We start from the raw sequence: 17583 nt of genomic DNA, 5'->3' as shown, positions 1-17583 counted from the left end.
GAAAAGTTTTTAGCAGTTGAAACTCCGAATCCCCGACCCACAAATTGCTATCCATTCAGGATTATTTGAAATTCGAAGAAACTTTTGCTTCAAGTGGTTTTCTTCCTTGAGTGTCGCAAGCGACTTCAATCAAGTCGAGTCTTTCCGATTCGTTTCTCATGCTATTCCCTTTTTCCTTTCTTTCTCCTCTCTTCCGATTTTGTCTCGGCATGTAACATATTCATCGAATGCTTTCATCTACTGGCTCTCATCTTTCTCCATTGACACGTTCGACCAAATCACGAACGCTTATTACGCTGTTTTGCTGCTTGCATTTTTCCCTTCGTCGCGTTTCTACGAGAACGTAACAGGATATCTTCAAACCGGTACTCCGAGCACGCGAATCGCACGTGAATAAGGACCAATGACGACGTGATCGTATTGAATTCCATAAAATTAGTAGAAGTCAGAGTGCATAGCCTGAATGCCTGCAATTGCGGAAAAATGCCTAGTCACGTTTGCACGCGTGTTGAACGGAGCAAATATACTCTTCAACTTGCTTCAGGCGAAATAAGAAACTTGAATTAAAGGTATTTCATGTCTGGAGATACGCGACTACCGACGTATAACCGATACGTTTGTAAAGATACTAGACTCGATTTCAAGATTCTATTCATGCTCACATAGAACGGTACACTTTGTATCGCGACACGGATTGTAAACTAAGTGTTACTGTATTACGAGGTTTCGATTGACATCTGCCTTAGATAGTAATATCGATATTTGGTTCCGTGACGACGAACTACATGCTACGTATATATGTACATATATAGCATAATATCGATCAACGATACATCTAACATTTGCTTATAATCTATTCATTCGAGCACGTAAGGAAGTCCGAAAGCAGCTGTAATCTTATTAGCCGAGTAAAACAATTTGCATTTCGTATCATGAATTACCAGAATCGGTCAAGTGTTGCCAACAATGTATCTTTCTTCTCAGATTTTACGAGCCTCGGCTCATTTTTTATCGCGCAGTAAACCTGCTGCGTCTTTTCCATCTACGACGGTAGCTCATTTTTTTCCCACGATTCATTGTCAGTATCCAGAACGCGTAGCTACACGCTGCTACACTATATCATCCTTTAACACCATTTAAGTGCCGTTTAAACGTCTTTTTTTTTTGTTTCTTAACGTCATTGTTTCTTACATATCGGTCTTGGATTTTCCATACCGGAGATTACCTTAGATTTTCCATTCGTGTTTATATCTTCTTGCTTCTCCTACTCGCATATTTGAGCAAATCATCCATGAAAGATATATTCCCATCGAACGAAACATCGTGTCCTTACATACCATCCACCAATCCCACATCTAACTTCAACTATCAATTCTGTGCTTTGGGCTAGCTTCCTTAACGAAGAATTCGGTTAAACAACGAAATAGATTAAAATTAATATCGCTAATGCTATGGAACAAAACTGCGTAACATTTGTAACCTTTAACGATTTGTAACTCATTTACGCGAACGAAGAGTTTAATTTGGTTGACCTATTAACAATGCGCTAATACAATCTTGTTGAAATAACGAGAGAGAGAGAGAGAGAGAGAAAGGGGAGGGGAGGGAAAGAAGCAACTTGCCCAAAAATACAAATCTATACACAGTATATTGTCGACAAATCCATATCTGTTGGCTTGATGAAATATCGCGATTCATCAATGCAATTGGTTTGTCGAATATACGAAAATTATGCGTTCCGTACGATAAAACAAGCTCAATCAAAACGATGATAATCACCGATTACAATGGACTAATTACCCTACATCCTGACAGCATCAATGAAACCTTGATTACGATACATTATATCATATGCAACTAATAACGTCGTTTTAAAGTCTAACATGCAATTCACACGATGAATGCGATGACGATAATAATTGGTGGTTAATGTACGTACATTTGGATTTTTCGGCAGTGGTGCGGTAAGTGCACCGAATTATATTAGCAAAGTTGATTATACAGCTTGCGATTCTCCCTTCGCCATTCACACACAGTAAGGGATCCGTTGTTGTAGTCAACGGTGCTATGTAACACGAACGGAGTTAGAGTACAGGCTGTAAAGACCCGGGAGTCAACTGGAGAAAACCCGCGTGAAAAAGAAGCCGAGAGAAGATCGAAAGAGGACAATGGATGATAAAGGAAAGCATAGAATAGAAAATCGCAAGTCAGAGAAAGGGGAGAAAAGGGAAAGACAAGGGGAAGAAGAAGGAGATGAAAAAGTCTCGAAAGATTTCTGTTATTTGACGTAATGATCCTTATGGAATGCGACGAACGCAGCCGGGAGAATATTTTCTTCCCAAGGCAATCTTACCTGACTCCGCTTCACCCTGTCCCTCAAAACACTCCTGTCATCGATCTAAGAAGAATCCAAGAAAATACCATCTTCAAAGCAGTTTCCTTTAACACTCTACGCTAATTTTAGAAACAATAGAACGTCTAGTTATCGAGCGGATGTTAGAATTTCACGAATGAATGCTACTTGCTGATTAAAAATACCGAACAGATTTTTAAATGACACGGACGTTCGGATCGAGAGAAACAAAACCTTTAAAGAGATTATATTTAGAACATATATGTAGATGCAAGAAATAAGCATAAACTGTTAAAATATCCCTCAATCGAAAAGAGTGCCGTTGTCGAGTTTCCTAGTAAAGAAAATACACTGCCACGTACTTTCCAATATTGCCTGAGAAAAATACTTCACCTAACCAAATTACTCACCGCCAAAACCTACCATCGTTTTCCGATAAATGCGAAGGAACCCTCGCATCGAAAGTCTACCGCGTAAAAAGAGAAAAACAGGAAGAAATAGACATTGGCTTCTTTTAATCGAGAAAAGTGCTACACGAGATAATTTATGACAAAAAGAGAAGAGAAACGATATTTCAAATTTCTGCAATTGCGAAAAATAATGGTTAACGTAACGTTTTATTGTAAATATACGTAACGTCGGAAACTATTATTTTTTACGCGTTATATCGCACGATTTATCATGAGGAAAACTTTTGTAACTAAAATTGTAATCACGCTCTGCAGTGTGTGATTAATTCATCGAAGCAATTTGACACAGTATATACAGCTGAATTGTATTCATGAAATGCCATCATGTCGGTATAACATAACGTTGAAAAGGTTCTTTGGGAATCTCTTCTGAGAAACTCTATTATCATGTACGTATATGCCTAAGCGAAACGTAAAGGATTAATAGAAATAAACGATCGTGGTATGCATGCTACCCTTTGTAATGAAAACATAAGATCGCTGGCCGACGAGAGCAAGCAGCTCCTTTACGAAACGGTAGCAGTAGGGCACCGGAAAAGTTTTGACAGGAATTATCGATGAGTTTCCACAAAGTAGAAAAATCAAACGAAAGGGTTAAGACCTGTCGTTCTTGCCAAGGCTCGGCCAATCACGTAAAGTGCTTACCTACCTGCGTGCTTACTTTACCTATGTATACTTTTACTCGCGCGAATATTGCGCATATACACGATCGCACGATCTCGCGCACAAACTATGCATGTGCATATGGTACACACGCACGTGTACTCCTGCAAATATTTACGTGCGTGATACGTACAATATAAGCGGGTAGGCAGGTATCTCGATCCGAACCTCCATTATCGAACGAAAGAGACTCGTGAAGAGAGAGCAAGCGAAAGTAGAAGAGAAGGCTGAAAACCACCCTCCACACCGACTATCCGGCCTTCGGCGAAGAATCAATGCGACCACCTCCCTATACCCTGCATCACCACCCACGCTTTCCTTCCTTCTTCCCTTTGTTACTATCTCTCACTGCTTCGTATCACAAAGAATAAAATACGATATGAAAAAGAGGCTGTGGTCCGTGCGATTTACACATCGACCAAGTTCCATTCTTAATTTAAGAATCCAATTTATATTGTGAATGGTCAAGCGAACGACCTACAATCGAAATATCCCTAAGTATCGGAATATATCGGCGATCGTCAAACGAGACAAGAAGAAACTAAACCAAACTGTAAAGAAGATTTTTTACCAAAAAGTTGTATGTACAGGGAATATTTGTAAGCCAGTAGAGCGAGCAAGAAGAGAACTTTCCCGTTCGAAAGAAATACGTTATAAGATTTGCACAACTTTCTTGTAAACGCGATTATTCAAATTTCTGGTTTTACGGTCTTTTGGAAGGCTATACCGATAACACTTGCAGCGACGCGACAGGAAACGACGTAAGCTCGAAAAATCGCGGATAATCATATCCCGCGGTAGCGCGGAAACCGATGGTTGGAAAGCGACAGAAAACGATTGGAAGACTCTATTGAGAAGCGCGCAAACCGAATGATATTTTGACCTCGAAAAAGGGGCGCAGGGAAGAATCCAAAATCAGACGATGCGATGGGAGTGAGCAAGTGGAGGGGCTTACGTGACTGCAATGTGCAAAATTGTCCTTGGAAGGAAATAGCAGATCGACAGTCGTGCATTATCCACGACGCAGTGGAGCATATGCAAACTACTAGTTCCAAAGGTAACCGGAGAATTTTCGGTAGTAAAACCTCACTCCAATAATATACAAGGAAATCTAAACGAGGAGAGAAGAATATAGATATATCTGACATACCAACGTGTTCTTCGTCAGAAACAAAGCAAAATACATGTAACAAGAGCGAGAAATGCAAACATTCAACGAGAATGAATAAAAAATCCCTTTTCTTTGAGGAATCTATGATCATCCAATCATCGATCAATGCAACCGTATAAAGAATACAGGACAACAGTCCATCGAAAAGGACAAACGTTGTGAAATATGAAATGACGCTGAAAATAACGAGAGAATATCTCGGATTTCTCGAGCCGTTTCCTTCGAGGACTTGTCCACCATCCACGAGCAAGATTCCTGCTTGTGACAGTACACCTTTTCCTCTTCTTTCTCTCCTTCCCTGTATGTTTCTCCCAGAGGACAAGTCATCGATATCCCATTGATATGTAAATTCCGAGTTTCCATCCAATGAGCGAGCAACATCCTCTAAAACCTTCCCCTTTGCGTCTTTCGTTTTTTCTCCATTTTCCATAACGCAAAGAATGCTACTTCGTCGCAAGACTAAGATTATTACGATGTTATTACAGTCGGAAAACGTTGGATATATCTTCCGAAGTGAAGCGGAATTTCATGTAAATGAAAGTCATTCCGTAGCGGCGTTTAACTCTCGTACAGGTATAATGCAATTAGTTACAAATGAGATAAACACATTCTTGAACGAAAAGCTCAAGATCATGAGAATGTTGTTAGAAGAAACTATGCGTCTTCCGACTACTAACGCTGTTTGACAAAGACCAGAAAATGGCATGTGTAGATTGGTTGGATGAAATTTCTCATACGATAATTGAAGATAAATAGCGTTATTCGGCAATGGAACGAAGAACGAACGGATTTATTCCCGGAAACAAGACCCAAGGCCGTTTCAATTTAGAGCAAAGTCGTTAAATCGAGCAGGTGCGCGAAGAGAAAGGGGGTCGCAAGACGGACAGCTCTTTCACCTGTCGCACCGTTTTCGAGTAACGAACGCTCAACCCTCGCCAATTTCCATGTTCCTACCCTTCGCGTCAATGTAAGGCAAATGCTGGGCCTTCTAGTACAATGAGTTACCAGCCTGTTCTGACCACAAATACGCTGAATATGCATGAAGCCCTTGTCTCCACTATCGGTACGTACGTCCTCGAATTAGGTTTCCCGCAAGTTCTTCGAGTCCTGTTCGCGCTGGTGCTCCAGCCACTCCAGGAGCTCTCTAGTCACCTCTCGTAACCTTCTCGAGGGCTATGCTTCGTTGAACCTCCGCCGCGCTTTTCTGCACACGCGTACCCCTTTGGCTATTCTAAACTCGAGAGCTTCTTTGACCGCGAATCGATAAATCGGAATCGAAACTTCGAACTCTGTGAATAAGAACGACGTTCCGCGAAAGAAAGAAACAGGTCAGAGCGAACAAAGAGACGCTCGTGTATACAAAACGAAATGCTTCTTAACGATGTGAAGAGCGTTAAATATAAAACGAAGAGCGGTGACGGTTCTTTACCTTTGTTTTTTTAAATAATTTAAATTTTAAATTTGTAGAGGATATAACGGTTGCTCGACTCTCTCCATTTGCAATCAAAGGTCCGTGGAAAAATATAAACTCCCCTTGCTTTCTCACGTATTATGCACAAACACGCGAGTTATCGCGGCATTTCACGGATACGATTACAATCCTGAAATACGCGCGAAGATAATGCGCCAACAGAGTTCTCACGTGTAATAAGATATAATCTGAGTTTCCTGTTGCACAACAAAAAGGAACTTTAACGAATTCCACTTTTCCGGCCGCCTACCTCAGGAAAATAACTCTCTTTCCGTTCTTTTCCTCTAATAATGTGTTTTTCCGTACTGTTATTTTGTTGCCACGACGAATAATAAACCTTAGAGAAGAACACAGGGAATTCTACGCTTTTAATTGTTTGCCATTACCGAGTCAGGAATTAAAGTGGATCTTCTAACTGCTCAAACTGTTCCGGAAGGAAGAAAAAAATTGTACGAAATGAAATTCGTTGCTCGATTCTCTTTTAAACGATCTGCACTCTCTTCCCGAAGCTTCGCAATTTAATTCTCCGTCACAATTTTTTAAAAAGTCACGAGGCACAAGCGGACGATTACGACGATGAAATATACATATACATACATATGTATATACATTACACACATATATATACCTACGTGCACACGATGGAAACAAAACTGAGATACGATCGAGCACGAGAAGAAAAGATTTTCGTCTTCTCGCGTGCGAATTCCGTTTCACGATAGCGTGCACCGTTTTTAAAAAGAAAGAAGCAAAAACGAAAAATATTTCACTTCCAGCAGTTGCTTTTATTTTTAACGTCACGCGCCGTCTTTCCCTTACCCGCAAACAATGCATTTATCGACAATCGAAAGAATTTTCGTCTTGTTAAAAAATAATTTCACATACACACGCACGCGCGCGTTTTCTCGCATCCAAATCTTTAAAAGTTGATCGTGCTCGACGTATATGTACATATTTATAGGAAATACCGGTCTCGCTCGATACCGACTCGCGGCCCTCTGCATTCGAAACAAATACATGTACACGTGTGCAGGATCCGCGAACGTAAAACCAATATCGGCGCGGTGTGGTTATCTACATATTGCAGATATAGCAATATTCTATAAATAATCCGTACAACTGAGATGGGGAACACGGCAGAGAGTTGAAACTATTCACCGTCCTACGTGAAAAAGATCTGCCTACTTTTTCATCCACAAATTTCATCTTCTCGTAAAGCGCGAAGATAAAATTATTCTAGCATATTAGTGTGCACGCAAGGCAAATAAATAAAGTACAGGCATTTCCAGCTATCTGTATTTTAAGATACAAAAACTTTTGTGAATTAAACGAGATACGTGTTTGTATCGTGTTATTATTTTTATAACCCCACCTTCTTCAGGGTCATCTGACTACGATTAATTGTAATATTAACGGCGTTAAAATTCCCAAATTCAAATCCTAGTTCACTAAGAAAATTTAGAAGTTATTACATGCACTTGCGTAAATATGTATGTATAGGACCGTAATAGAAAAATATAAACGACGAAGGGAGACAAAGGAATTTCTCGTTGGCGTTATCAAGAAATAGAAAGAGGATTCACAAGTTACCAGTTCAATTCCTTACTGTGATCTATCGGCGTGACTTATTTTTCGACATGCGCGACAAACATCCCCGAAATTCAGAAAATTCCCGTATTCTCGCGCCACAGACGCCTGCGTGTTTTAAATCTGAAAACAGAACAATGTCGAGAAAACGGATTCAAGCCTCGTTGTAGTAGGAGCTGAGGTCGAAAACCAGGTTTGATGAACTGGCAGGAAACGTGCAGATAGATTCTACAACTTTCAGTTCCGCGTCTCGATGGAATCAACAGATCAACCGTATCGGCGTAATCAATCGATCGTAACGTTTCTTACAAAGCTTCTTTTCGAGCAATTCGTTAATCTAATTGTTACCATACGACGATTATCGCCTGTGCCGGAGAGTTAATGATCGAATAAAGTTCGTTTGTGAACCGCGGTAGCCACGAAAAGCCAAATATTGACATAAACCATATTGAATTAGACGACAACGATGGTTTTTCGCAGATGGAGGAGAAAGCTGTCCGATGATGTGCTAGCTTATCGGAAATCCAGCGTAAAAAATTACATGGATTCGAACGACACATGATATTCGAGAAACGAAAACTCATCTTCGAGATTGGGTTGCGAAATGCAGCATTCAAGGATGGTTCGCGGGAAAATATATATAACTGTAAGCGTATCGACGACACGGATAACGCGGTTACGGCTAAGAAATATATGTATTATTATCTGTGCAGGTACGCGTTGTATCTACCTACCAAATATGTACATATTTAACGCTTCGAATTATTGGCAAACGAGGAATGCGATAACGTTGGACGGCTCAGCCGCAAAACGTAGAAATGGCAAGCAAACAGAATAAAGCAGAAGTTAGAAAACAATTATTCTGTTTGCAATATTTTTTCGAACGAAAGATTAAATGGCAAATCGCATTAAAATCGCAGTAAAAGCTATTTTTGCCTTTCTGCATCTGAAAGCAGGAAGAAGCATAAAGTAAAGTCATCGATATTGACCTATCAAAGTAGCAGCGGCAAACGTCATCAGTGCTGAATAATGTCGATTTAATGTCGAATAATGCCGTCGTCGTCGCTATTCCGGAACTGGCAGGAAACAGTGGCTGTTTTAATCAACTCAGCCTTGGCAAATTTCCTGCGAATAGTTGCAATTTGCAATTAAGATATAGGCGCATCGCAGCGATAGCTTTCCCCCTAATAGACATTATCATCGACGGCCGCTACCACGCCATAATAACTGCGCATAATGCGTCACAAATTAATAATTCAGAGAACGATGATTGAACGATTGGAGACGAGCGAGCGAATAGAAACATATTAATTAAAAGTAATCTTTCTTACATCCTTCACTGGAAATCGATAGCAGTTAACATCGACGATGGCGATTGTACGCATTCGTCCTGGTCCGTATCGTTTCGTTTTGCATCGTCGCGTCACGAGGCATGACAAATGTCAACGCGGAAGCGTCGACGTTGAGAAACGTCTCGAGTGAAATGCTTTCGAGGTCGGTAAATATTTACGACTTCTGTGAGTACAAATTCTACATCGAATGGTAAGCTTGGAGTTCCTTGATTTTTGACAAATGTACTTATATTTGCTTCTTGGTAAATAACCGCCGTGTACAAAGACACGACAATATCCGGCACCAATGCCGGAAACCTCTTAATGTTTGATCTTGCATATACGTTCGTCATATTTTCATATCAACACGATGATGCTATTTCCAAAATCATTAACACAGCGGACGTGGCTCAGTTTCCTCGTTCACGGTCGCGTAATACGAAACTCGTAAAGAGGTTAGATTTCTAATCTTGTCCCGGTGCATGTTAAACGAACGTAGAATAAACAAAACATTGCTGTACGTAATATGAGAAATGCGACGCAGAACCCGCATAACAAACGAAGAAAAGATAATAAATGACGCTATTAGAACGGCAATAAATAAAAGAAAAAGCGATTAATCGAAGGATGATGCACTTACCAAGAAAGATGAACACTGTGGAGAAGGAAGGATCTGTCGTAGAGCCGATTTCGCAGGATGCAGAAGAAAAATCCTCAAAAAAGCAACAAAAGGGGCACTGGATAAACAAGAGCTCGCGGAACACAAAAGGTTCAGTCACAATAAAAGCACGTAACGACACCCGGCGGCGGTCGAAAGATTCGTAGAGTCGCACCGCTCGACTTGACTGCCGGAAAAAAACAACGGCGTCGCGAACTTGACGCGCAATCTCTGGCGCGATGCTTAACGACACTAATATATGAAGGGAGAAAGAACGGAACGGAACTGAAAACGACTCGATCACCGTGTTCACGCAACGGAATCTGTTCGCAGACAGCAAGGGAGGTCAACACGAGAGGAAAAAAGAAACGAGAGAAAGAGGAACGGACGGCGAAAAGTAATGTGGGCACGCGGTCTGCGGACGAGTTTCGGAGCTTCGAAAGTAACAACACGTAAACGGAGCAGTTTCCCGTACGAGGCTCTGCCGGGTACTGGGGGTTCGAGCCGGGCTATCGAACGCACCTCCGCGCGTCGACCAATAGGCGCCATCGCCGCGTTCCACTCAGCCAATCAACAATAGCAACACCGGCACCGTCTACACACGCCGGGTCCGAACCGCCGTAATCAAAATCTTTAGGTGACATTATTTTCATTATATTTATATATTAATCTCTAAATTATTTTTCTTTTCATGCTAATACATTTACTGCTTATGGTGATGCTTATCGATCGATTCTAATATATCGAATAAACACGAATAGATCTTCGATAATGTCACAATCATCAAATGTGACTTTACCGTCGAAAGCAAAGAATTTTTAACCTAAAATCGATTGGTTTCATTTTAAAAAGAATTCTTGACGAAGAAACTATATGAATTATTGTTCGCTCCTCTTCTTTTCCTTATCATGATTAGCCGTCTGTTTTTGAAAACGCCTATTTAACACCGAACTATACTCTGCAAAATTGCGATGGAACGAGAAATACAATAACGGTACGTGCAACGTATGCAGCTACGATACGATCCCTTGGGCAATAACCGAGATGGGATTGCTCTAACGCATATTAACGCTTCTAATTTATGCGAGTCCATCGACCGTGCGAGATCGCTCAAACCCTGCTCACTATTCAACCATAGTATCGCGGTTGGCCACTCCGTGCAAACTGCCAAGCGTGTCACTGTGAACGCGTTGATCAATGACTATAAAGGCGTAGAGAGAACCCTTATATGTAAAAACCTTAACTTAACTCAGATTTTCATCGGTATAAACTAAATAATTTTTCGTTGATTGTTACAATTTGAAACTTTCGATGGCGCTCGTCGTAACTTATGAATCATTTCATTTGCTCAAACGATAATCGTGCTTTCGAATAAATCTTAACACGACAGAACAACAATCTATTAACAACGTCCCGTTAATTATACTTACATAATAACACTTCTCAGAATATCAATCAAATTAACAGTACAGTGTCAAAACGAGTTGTATCAAACAGATATACTATTAATTAATTAATATCTCAGTTCTCTACACAATTAACACTAATAAATGGAAGTGACACTCCTTTTAATTGCGTGCAATAGACTCACAATATATAGATAGAATCACAATGATTGCAAACTAAAAAACTTTGTCAAATTAACGAAGTATTTCATAATTACTTTTATAAATTATCTCAACCTTTAATTCTAAAAGCTAGATGTGAAACGCGAACAACCATCACTCCAAAGAACCGAACGAAATAACATAGACATAGACTGCCATTCGGAGAAAGCAATTAATTTTCATGAAACGTTTAATCCACGGGCAACAGTGTAAGCATAGTGCAACCTTTCACCAACAAAGATATTATGCTTTAATTAGACAAAAGAGTTTCATTCCTCGATCTAATTTCCATGGAATAACTCTAACGACTATTCCCTCCTGAATAATCGTTTATGGAACTTTTCACACTTTGCTGGATTACCATACTACCGTGCAATAAGAACCGAGCTATAGCTTCTCGAGCACCACTTTACCTCGTAGATACTGCCATTTTTCTTGGCAAACGATCATAAACGTATCTCGGTAACCGTGATAATTACTAGAATCGTAACCCATCACGCTACACACTCGCTATCGTAGCTACCATTCGTGGATCTGAAATTTATAACATATAATACGATACTAATGTAAAAGCGAGGATAAATTTAGCATTTTTTATCTTTTCTATCTAGCATTTAATATTCTTTTGCAAATCGGAGTCAGTTCAAACGCAAAGAGAAAATGAACTAAAATGACGCATGCATTTTCAGGAACAAAGATATTCCGGTAATCCATAATCATTTCTTCGACAACTGCTAACAATGATCGTGTGCTAGGTCAGTTAATAAATAACTCTTTCGTCCTTCTTAGGCACGTTAAATCTTCAATCTGCTCAAAAGTAACAGCTGCCTTATTTAATTCTTTCATTGCCTAAAGTGATTCGTCTTCGTTATTATCTGCATCAACGTGCATCCTGATGAAGATACACTATAGTAATGAAATTACCCAAGACTAGATATAATGCCATTCTTTTCGAATTTTCACATTGTTTTTCGAATACCAGAGAAGCTACTCGAATGTTTCTCAGAAACTGCTACTATAACTAGCGCTTTATCCCTTCGGACATTGAAATACTGTCTATCCGCTGATTAATCCAGCTCCTTTAGTCTCTTCAATCTGTGGCTTACCTGTGAGTACCGCTTGAATCGACAAGTCTTTGAAATACTATCTGCGATCATTATAAATTCAAATAGTTATCAGAGTAGCCAGTGCATTGCACTTCTCTATCGAAACGAACTCTTCTAATTAGAATGACGGAAATGTCGATATCCGAGAGCTAATCGTATGCAATTTCTGTCAAAGCATTATATTCATTTCGTTGTAGTGTAACTCATATGATCTACGAACTTTATAATTAATCCATCACTGAACTGAAATTGTTTGAAACACATCCCGTTTGTACGATAGAATTTTTCATAGAAGATCGTCGTAGAAAGATTGACAGATATTGTTTATAAGACATCGTAGGATAATATCGTGTAGCACAGAATTTTCCCGTATTCGATACCTGATATTAATCATCAGGATTGTATCAATTTATGGTAGGGGAAAAAATTTGGTACCATTTCTCTGAATCGGTGTTCCCAACTCGGTTGACAGTGACACTGAGAATCAACGAACGCGCCACGCCTTCGTTTCATTCACCCTCCAACTGAGTGCACCAGATCCAAGACTGGGCATTAGCAGCGATGGTTATGAACCCGTCACTATAAAAGGACGAAACGTCCCCAATTTAAAAATACAAACGGATAGCATTTTTATCCATCACGCGTGATTAATCTCTTTCGCGTTAAAACCGATTTTGATCGGCCAACTGTCCCGAATTTTTGCAATACAGGTATAGATAATACACTGTGCGTAACACAATAAACCACGAACAGGGAAATGGGGAAAAAATGATACAGGAACAATCTATGTGATTCAGTTGAATGAATCGCACTGCAAATTCACGAAACCGGACCATCATACGTACCAAATTAACTGTCCTGTCGAGCTTGGCCGCGATTCAAATTGAATTGACTATCGTTATGCATTGGAAGGGTACTGGACGTCGGTGAACGGCTGGCGATGGTGACCGTGGTGGCAGGAGTAATGGTGGTGGAGACGATTCATTCGATTTCCAGTTCGATCGGCTTCAAGAGCCGGAGGCGTGACTGAAAAACGTACGTACCATGGCCGGTAATTACGGTTCCGTTTCTACAATTATATATCCGGGAAACGTCCACTGTATTTCTAGAAATTCATATAGGTTCGAATATAAATAAGCAAAAGAAAAGCAGACGTTCGTTCTCGATAATCGTCAATATCATAGACTGCTTATTTATACTCTTCTAAAGAACCCTTATAGGAAAAGGAACGATACCGTTTCAAAGATATTAGAATCTTATCAAACAATCGCGCCTATTTTGTCATTTTGAATCTAAATATCTCAAGATGTTAAATGGATTCAAGGTATGAAATTCGGAATTTTAATTTATCGTTATGCGTCTATATGACGGTTCACAGAGCAGACGGCATTTTGAACTTCGCCGCAACGGCAATTCATCGCTTACGTGTATCTGCACCTTCACAGCCGTGGATCGTGGCTTCGATCGTAGGTAAACTAGAAACTAGATTACGAATCCCACGGATAGTTAGCCGTACTAATAGACACACGGGCCAAATTACCCGTTCTCTCAGAATTTGGGTATAAAGGTACGTAAACACACATAGCATCGTAGTAAAATAGAACGCTGGACTAAAGACCGGTCCAGAACAATCTAGGACTTACAGAACTCAGGATATTCCTTACTTCTCTCTTCAAATGAAATCGTGCGTCATATAGCTTTCAAAAATGAAAATTGAATTCTCATTGAAATGAACAAGTACTCGAACGTTAACGTTTTTAGGACGGTATCAGGTCTCCCTTCTGTTGGGTATATCGGCACCTAGCGTTAGCATTTATCTAGTATAAATGTAAATCGGTAATCGAAATGAACCGAAATCATCGTGGAATCGAAAGCATGCCAATCGCAAAATGAAATCAAAATACGGGAAGTAGTTGTTCCTGCAACCAGATATTCCATCATATCGGACACTGTATTTTATTTGAGATAAGCTATCGAGTTGGCCCCGTTCGTACATTTAAAAACACCAGACTTTATTGAGCTGACCCGCCAAAAAATTTGTTGCATCGACCGCGCAATAATGACGTACGTGACCCGGCGTATCTCTGCAGCCAGATGCACAACGCTTGCGGCGTTATTGTTGTTACGCAAACACTGGAACTCCGGGTGCCACGGATGTGTTTATCGTTGGATTAATGATTCCATTGGCCAAATCTTTCTGCTTTCAGGTACAATGACCAAGAATGCTTACCATATCAAATTTTCTCCCGACTCGCTACTTTAACCCAAAACGCAATACCTTGCCGATTCACAGACTCGTGTTACCGCTATTGCTCAGATCAACATTTTCAACCCAAATTTTATACCATCGATTTCAGAGGAAGCACCTTCACAACAATAAGCGAATTTACGAATTGGAACGAAATCAAAAAACGTAGCTTAAGCATTTGAAAGGAAAACTGAATCTTTCTGGTAACACAAACAACGCTACGGTACAGAGAACGATAAAACGTTGAAATTACGTTCATGCAATTTGTCGTGTTGTTTGTTTTACTTCATTAGTTCGTTTCGTCGAGTGTTCTTGAAACTCTAATTACCAAAAGCATAAACGAGACATTTGGCACTAGAACGTGCAAGTGAATCTACATTCGGCACATGCCGAGCACCTGACTTACCACATATTATTTATGGGAAGATAGAGAAACAACGTATACGTAGGACACTTGGTGCATCGTTTACTTTGGAGGAATAAGCAAACAAACAGTATTCCAGCCAACGCCTGCTTTAACAATCTGGAAACACGTGCGCTGAACAGCTCTACTTGCTCGATATTACTATGAGTTGATTTTACCGAAGAGACACAAGCGTAAGTTTTACAGGCAACTTGAAACGTTCAAATTAATTGCATCAAACAACATTAATCTAACCGGTGGATAAGCTGCAAAACTACCGACCACTTATCGTAAGTTGTTTCTATACATCTATCGTAATAATTTCGGTCGAGGGTCATTCCTGAAACACGAACTTAATCTAGATTCTGCTTCCTTTGAAGCCACGAAACGTGTATGTACATGCCTCGAGGAAACGAGGAAGGTGGAACTGTAGAAATCCTCTTGGGAGGCTGTCAGAGACTCCAGGACTGAAGCAACGCAGAGATTCCTGGCTGCAGTAATGCAATTTGGTAGTTGTGCAGCTGTAACGAGGAGACCATAGCCGTGTTACACGCGCTTGATGCGCTGCTCCTATCCACCCTATAGCAGTCGTTATATAGCCAGTCGTATGGTCGTACGGCTGGTCGGTTCGTCGGTCCATATGTCGTATTTGTACTACAAATCCCCTAACCTCAAATCCCTCGTCTGCAACGCGCACTAGCCCCTAATCATGACCATACTGACGTTCGCCGCCTTTCGCCTTTGCATTCTCTTATTTCTGTCGGTCTAGCAATACGACAAAATGCTTGATTAGCTCCCACACCTGCCTACATCATAGACCGACTCAATACCGTCGTATGATACCATATATAGCACGTTTTGTGTACACACAGAGACCATACGAATACCATATTTTAATCTACATCACTCTTAAGTCCATAAATTCGTTTCATGAACATTTGGTCGTCGATACGTTTTTACACAAAAATACACAGCATCGTTTTGATGCTCTTTATTGAACTTTTATAAAGTTTAACAACGTGCCTATTATTGACGAACCATAATTCGAATCATCCGACAAACGGAGCATATCATGGTTAGTAGCATGGACAAGAGAACTCGTAAACCATAATCGAAGCAGCGAATTAGGACCCATAAATACAAATCAAGGCCACACGTTACATCTCGATCTTGCATACACGTTCAACTAAGCGAAACTTTGAACTGTGACCAATGCTCTGTGTCGACAGTTCAGTTCAGTGAAAGCAATACACTATACAACGAAGACAGCGGAATGATCGATGGGATTGGTAAGATGTTCGCTACTCGTCGTTCTAACAATGGTAAAGTGTCCAACAATTTCTTTTTGCCGCGAACATTTCCGTTTCATTCGGGCCTTACTCGAGCCTTTTTTGCAACTTTGCTATTCAGAGAAATACGTCACGAATGCGTACAACAGTTGGAAAGTTTCAGCCTAGCGTGAACATCAAATGCAATATAGATACCAGCGCGAGAACTATACAACAGAATGTAATACTACAATACGACGCATTATAAACTTCCAGCATCATCTAGCTTTACATTAACAATGAAATGTTAGCTATATTATCGTGAATTTGATTTCTCCGCAATCAGGTGGCAGCGCGCATGTCCAACGTGGCACTGTATACAAGTTGGCATTAACAAGAGAATAAATTATCCCATTCGGCACGAACCTTTCATAACTCAGTGGAAAATTAGCATAAGATCAATATTGCTTTTTCACCGCGCCACTGACGGAACATCGCCCTTCGGTTCCACGTACCCGCTAACGAGACTGACGCATTCGTGCAATCGTATCATCGAATTTCAGAAAATATTCCGATCGATTACAGCAAATTTAATTCGATGACGCAATTTCTGCGTTATTGTTTCTCAGGTAGCTAACCCAAACTCGGTAACCTTTACGAAGCAGCCCTCTATTTTACGTAATCCCCCTGACGACGACGTTGACCGAATAAAAATACTCCCTAGTGACGGCATTATAGTTATGAACGGTTAGCTTCACCGACCAATATATCGGTTGGTATAAAAATAAAAATTCTCCGGCCTGTTGGAAAGAGAAAGGAGTGCAGTGACGTTTCCAGGTTCACGTAAGAGTCTACTACGTAATCGAGGATGCTTACATGAATGCTGCGTACTCTGTCGTGTATTCACGTTACCAATAGGAATCGAGGTGATATGAAACGGGAAGAGTGACGTAAAGAGTAAGAAGGTAAGAGCAAGAGGAGGAAGCAGAAATATATCTGTAAGAACGGAATGAAAGAAAGAGGAAGATGGTGCGCGTAAGTACGTATTTTGTAGTAGACTGTGGTCCACGTGACCGGTTGTGCTCTGAGAGTGGAAAGCCGAGGTCAATGCTTTCCGTCCAAGGCCAAAGGACCGGCAGAGCCAAGACTCGAGTGGGTACTCGGATACGAAGAGTACACAGCATCCAACGTTGAAAGCAAGCAGCACGCAAGAGGGAGAGACCACCGATCTCGGCCCTTTGCCTTTA

General features: G+C 40.6%; 1 protein-coding gene across 17 annotated transcripts in view; it reads right to left on the bottom strand.

The window, feature by feature from the left end:
* LOC132910180 (protein turtle-like) overlaps nt 1-10180 on the bottom strand; it is a 160609-nt gene extending 150429 nt beyond the window's left edge. For all 17 annotated transcript variants that reach the window (XR_009658705.1, XM_060965723.1, XM_060965717.1 and 14 more), the window contains exon 1: nt 9687-10180. The gene's annotated coding sequence lies outside the window, so the exon portion shown is untranslated. The remainder of the gene's footprint in view (nt 1-9686) is intronic.
* Nucleotides 10181-17583: the final 7403 nt, after the last annotated feature.

Source organism: Bombus pascuorum, chromosome 8, assembly GCF_905332965.1.
Source record: "Bombus pascuorum chromosome 8, iyBomPasc1.1, whole genome shotgun sequence".
In the NCBI taxonomy this organism is placed as follows: domain Eukaryota; kingdom Metazoa; phylum Arthropoda; class Insecta; order Hymenoptera; family Apidae; genus Bombus; species Bombus pascuorum.
This window is presented reverse-complemented; position numbering and strand designations above follow the sequence as displayed.